The following is a 7,226-nucleotide window of genomic DNA, read 5'->3' on the forward strand; positions in this document are numbered from 1 at the left end:
ACCTACCACTACTGACACTACATCTACCACTACTGACACTACACCTACCACTACTGACACTACACCTACCACTACTGACACTACGTCTACCACTACTGACACTACATCTACCACTATTGACTCTACACCTACCGCTACTGACACTACACCTACCACTATTGACTGTGCACCTACCACTACTGACACTACAGCTACTACTACTGACACTTCACCTACCACTACTGACACTACACTTACTACTACTGACACTACACCTACTACTACTGACACTACACTTACTACTACTGACACTACACGTACAACAACTGACACTACATCTACCACTACTGACACTACACCTACTACTACTGACACTTCACCAACCACTACTGACACTACACCTACCACTACTGACACTACACCTACCGCTACTGACACTACACGTACAACTACTGACACTACACCTACCACTACGGACACTACACCTACTGCTACTGACACTACACCTACCACTACTGACACTTCACCTACCACTACTAACACTTCCTCTACCGGTACTGACACTTCACCTACCGCTCCTGACACTTGACCTGTCGCTACTGACACTAAACCTACCACTACTGACACTACACCTACCACTTACGACACTACACCTACCACTACTGACACTACACATACCATTACTGACACTACACCTACCACTACTGACACTACACCTACCACTACTGACACTACACCTACCACCACTGACACTACACCTAGAACCACTGACACAACACCTTCCACTACTGACACTACACCTACCACTACTGACACTACACCTACCACTACTGACACTACACCTACCACTACTGACACTACACCAACCACTTCTGACACTACACCTACCACTACTGACACTACACCTACCACTATTGACACTACACTTACCACTACTGACACTTCACCAACCACTACTGATACTACACCTACCACTACTGACACTACACCTACCACTATTGACACTACACCTACCACTACTGAAACTACACCAACCACTACTGACGCTACACCTACCACTACTGACACTACACCTACCACTATTGACACTACACATACCACTACTGACACTACACCTACCACTATTGACACTACACCTACCACTATTGACACTACACCTACCACTATTTACACTTCACCTACCACCACTGACACTACACCTACTGCTACTGACACAACACCTACCACTTCTAACACTACACCTACCGCTACTAACACTACACGTACCGCTACTGACACTTCACCTACCACTACTGACACTACACCTACCACTTCTGACATTACACATACCATTACTGACACTACACATTCCACTACTGACACTACACATACCACTACTGACACTACACATACCACTACTGACACTACACATACCACTACTGACACTACACATACCACTACTGACACTACACATACCATTACTGACACTACACATACCACTACTGACACTACACATACCACTACTGACACTACACATACCATTACTGACACTACATCTAGCACTACTGACACAACGCAAACCATTTTTTTCTCTGACGTATTCCAACAACCGGAGGAAAAACGTATTAATTGTATTTTTCGAAAGCTTTGAGATCTACAATGTATGTTCCCGACATTAATACAATGATTTATTAAGATAAATAAATATACAAACCACCATTACGTTGATATATTCTGGTTATATTATAAAAAGAAAAACTGTTTAAGTGTTGTTTAAAATGTGCAAATTCGTTTTTTTAGTTGTGAGGCGTTTTGAAAAAAAATGTTGGTCGCTCGAATGACACTCAAGTTTTATACTGTATGTTTGAAGTTATTTGGTGATGTTGTTCCTTTCGGCCAATTTGTTAACGGTAAAAACTGAACACAACCGAATGTATAAATGAACTCAAAGGAGATACTGTTGGAAAGTAATCGAACACATAAAATAAGAAAAAAAAACTAGCCGGGTGAACTGTTGATTACTTATGATCAAATGTAATCGAATGTCGCCGAGTTCAGGCCCAATCAATTATTTTTTATTACAATCGACTATTAGAATAAAACTAATAGCACTCGAAGCGTTTTAATGAATAATGTAACAAATCACATACATACGCCTCTTTCATCTCCAATATGAATGCCATTTAAAGCAACTAGATCTTTTCAATTAGGCCACTTGTTAACTACACTTGATGTTCCCTCATCTTGTCAGGAAAGATGTCAAGAAAACGGAAAGAGCATATATTGGTTTGCAGCAGAAAAAAAAATGCCTTGATCATGAAATATTCATAAAACAAATATAACAAGAGATCTTAATCGTTTGTTGCCGATCATATGATTGATTTACATCAAGTCAATAAGAAGATTCATAGGTCGGTGGTTATACAAAGTAAATTCGACTACATCATGGACGATTTTACTAATTTCTTTCATGACACGATTCGGACACAACGTCTTTGTAATTTACCTCCACATTGTTTTCAGTCCCAGCAGCTTACAGATAATGCACCCAAATGAGCAAATATCATGAAATGAATTGCAAATAACTTAGCACATTTAATGTCATTGCATTTCTGTGATACGATTCTGGCTTGATAGTAGATTATTTAAATTAAATAATTTTAACCATGGGAGCCCTGAAGCATACGCTATGAGTAAGTACAGGAATGCTGAGTAATGGGAGGGGGGGGGGGGGTACCTTACGATTTTGATATAGTAATTAGGGCTGTTTATCATCAATAAGCATGTTCTGCAAATGGAACATCAATTATTCTGAAGTGGTCTAAGTTCTTTGGCAATATATTTATGAGAAATATAATGTCATTGCATTTCTGTGATACGATTCTGGCTTGATAGTAGATTATTTAAATTAAAGAATTTTAACCATGGGAGCCCTGAAGCATACGCTATGAGTAAGTACAGGAATGCTGAGTAATGTGGGGAGTGGGGGGTACCTTTCGATTTTAATGTAGTAAATAGAGCTATTTTCCATAAATAAGCATGTTCTGCAATTGTAACATTATCTGTTCTGAAGTGTTCTGAAGTGGTCTAAGTATTGTACTTTGGCAAGCATTGTTTCATGACGAGATATTTTGTTTGGGATGTTCTATGAGTTTGATTAGTGGCAATCGATCTTGATAGGAGTGTCTTTCATTTCCGGCGTTCCGCTAGAAAAATGCTGGCTATTTGTACATTTCATCTACTACATGTTTATATTTCATTTAAGAATTTAATTAAATACTTGTCCAAGAATAAAAGGAATCTAAAAATTTAAAAAATAAATAAATAAAAACAATCTCAAGTTTTCGTTTATTTTTTTCTCATGCTCAATACACTGTGAATCGATTATTTTTATCTAAATATTTTATTCCTATAGTATCTAATACTGCTTGATTTATCATTTAAAGTAAATCTTTAAGAGTTTACTGCTGCCCTTAAGTTGTAAGGTAATTTTGAAAGAACTGTCACGGCGGACTGAGCAATTTTAATAATCTGTTGTTTCAAATGCGGAGAGATTATTCTTCGGAATAATTCAAACCCCCTTAGTATTGGATGAAAAGGTAATTCAAAGCTTGTACTCAAGCTTATAAGTATTTTCCATGGCCGAGCTGTGTTTTGCGGAAACGAGGTTTACCGAGTTTTCGCAGAGCACCCTCCGCGAGGGTTGGGATGAACCTATCTTACACGAGCCGCTATTGTAGATTTTCTACCACCTCAGTTAAACAAAATAATGTAAAATTGTATCTTTTCGCTGGAACTCCTTTGTGCGTAGTGAAAATAAATGAGTATATGAGTAAATGATATTTTGTGGTTGTAATGGATATGCGCGCAATGATTCAGATTATGTAAATTGTAAAATCGTTCTTACAATAGTTCTGAGGAGAGTGCAGGATTATTTCTTGAATGGTGTGCGAAAACCTTTTTAAGGTGTCATTTGAAGCGATAATTAATTAATAAGGATTCTAAATATTGCCACAAGACAAGGTTTCCATGATGCTAGAGACGACGTTCTTCAACAAGGGAGGTAATTGTGTGTTGACAATAAAAAAAAGGAGTTCCTTATGGGTACTTGTTTTATCTTTGCCCCTGGGCAAGATAAAAATTTCTAGCATGGGCAAATGTTTGGATCTACTTATCTGAGGTGGGAGATTATATGATTATCAAAGTCTGCATTAGTCAAAATGCCTTTAAATATAGTCTATAATAATTATTTCACATTGCATGATAGAAAAATGGTAATGTGTAATCTATATGTGATGGAAAAAGAGAATAATCAAGTGAGGTTTTAATTCTGCTTAAATATGGTCTGGTGTATCGGAAATTAAAACGCTTCTTGTCCTTACTCAATCTGTTGACCTCATAGACTCATGTACCGGAATGTCAATGGATTTAGTGTTAAACACGGTTTGTTTTAACATTATGTTTTAGAAAGTCGTGCAATATACACGATTTTGTATTGTAAATAGTTTTCAGAGAAGTGGTATACAAGAAACGTAACTTTGACATACATAAGGGTTACTTTACCTTTGTAACCCTAAAATATTGCTTTGATAGAAAACAGAAAAATAAAAAGTGAAACATTTTTACTTGGTACAAATGAAGTCGTGCCTGTACACGAATAGTACTAATAGCTGAAGAGATGCTTCCAAAATTTAAAGCAAATTATATTTTTACTTTTCTGTACACATTTTTCTGTCTGGTGAACTGGAATGAAAATGTATTGTTTTACTCGACCTGTTTTATGGTAATAGCAAGTCATGTAATGTACAAGATTAAATAACATATAATACCATGTACCATGTAAAATGGTTATGTGTACGGGTAACTTTACTTATGAATCCCTATAATGTGCCGTTATGGAGTATTTATTTATTTCGATTGGTGTAATACTAACTAAATAACTAAATACACACATGTTGGCAGAGCCAATACACAAATTTTATCAGAGCCAATACACACATTTAACCAGAGCCAATTCACACATGTTACCAGAGCCAATAAACACATGTTGCCAGAGCCAATACACACATGTTACTAGAGCCAATACACACATTTTACCAGAGCCAATACACACATTTTACCAGAGCCAATACATACATGTTACCAGAGCCAATACACGCATTTTACCAGAGCCAATACACAGATGTTGCCAGAGCCAATACACAGATGTTGATGAGATACAACCATGATGCCAGAGCCAATACACAGATGTTGCCAGAGCCAATACAGACATGTTGACGAGATACAACCATGATACCAGAGCCAATACACACATGTTGACGAGATACAACCATGATGCCAGAGCCAATACACACATGTTGACGAGATACAACCATGATACCAGAGCCAATACACACATGTTGACGAGATACAACCATGATACCAGAGCCAATACACACATGTTGACGAGATACAACCATGATACCAGAGCCAATACACACATGTTGACGAGATACAACCATGATACCAGAGCCAATACACAGATGTTGCCAGAGCCAATACAGACATGTTGACGAGATACAACCATGATACCAGAGCCAATACACAGATGTTGCCAGAGCCAATACACAGATGTTGACGAGATACAACCATGATACCAGAGCCAATACACAGATGTTACCAGAGCCAATACACAGATGTTGATGAGATACAACCATGATGCCAGAGCCAATACACAGATGTTGCCAGAGCCAATAAGACATGTTGACGAGATACAACCATGATACCAGAGCCAATACACACATGTTACCAGAGCCAATACACAGATGTTGACGAGATACAACCATGATACCAGAGCCAATACACACATGTTGACGAGATACAACCATGATACCAGAGCCAATACACACATGTTGACGAGATACAACCATGATACCAGAGCCAATACACAGATGTTGCCAGAGCCAATAAGACATGTTGACGAGATACAACCATGATACCAGAGCCAATACACACATGTTGACGAGATACAACCATGATACCAGAGCCAATACACAGATGTTGCCAGAGCCAATAAGACATGTTGACGAGATACAACCATGATACCAGAGCCAATACACACATGTTACCAGAGCCAATACACAGATGTTGACGAGATACAACCATGATACCAGAGCCAATACACACATGTTGACGAGATACAACCATGATACCAGAGCCAATACACACATGTTGACGAGATACAACCATGATACCAGAGCCAATACACAGATGTTGCCAGAGCCAATAAGACATGTTGACGAGATACAACCATGATACCAGAGCCAATACACAGATGTTGCCAGAGCCAATACACACATGTTGACGAGATACAACCATGATACCAGAGTCAATACACAGATGTTGCCAGAGCCAATACAGACATGTTGGCGAGATACAACCATGATACCAGAGCCAATACACAGATGTTGCCAGAGCCAATACAGACATGTTGGCGAGATACAACCATGATACCAGAGCCAATACACAGATGTTGACGAGATACAGACATGTTGCCAGAGCCAATACACACATGTTGACGAGATACAACCATGATACCAGAGCCAATACACAGATGTTGCCAGAGCCAATACAGACATGTTGACGAGATACAACCATGATACCAGAGCCAATACACACATGTTGACGAGATACAACCATGATACCAGAGCCAATACACACATGTTGACGAGATACAACCATGATACCAGAGCCAATACACCGATGTTGCCAGAGCCAATACAGACATGTTGACGAAATACAACCATGATACCAGAGCCAATACACACATGTTGACGAGATACAACCATGATGTCAGAGCCAATACACACATGTTGATGAGATACAACCATGATACCAGAGCCAATACACACATGTTGACGAGATAAAACCATGATACCAGAGCCAATACACACATGTTGACGAGATACAACCATGATACCAGAGCCAATACACACATGTTGCCAGAGCAAATACACACATGTTGACGAGATACAACCATGATACCAGAGCCAATACACACATGTTGACGAGATACAACCATGATACCAGAGCCAATACACACATGTTGACGAGATACAACCATGATACCAGAGCCAATACACAGATGTTGCCAGAGCCAATACACACATGTTGATGAGATACAACCATGATGCCAGAGCCAATACACACATGTTGACGAGATACAACCATGATACCAGAGCCAATACACACATGTTGACGAGATACAACCATGATACCAGAGCCAATAC

The sequence above is a fragment of the Mya arenaria genome, chromosome 9, assembly GCF_026914265.1.
Source record: "Mya arenaria isolate MELC-2E11 chromosome 9, ASM2691426v1".
Classification (NCBI taxonomy): Eukaryota; Metazoa; Mollusca; class Bivalvia; order Myida; family Myidae; genus Mya; species Mya arenaria.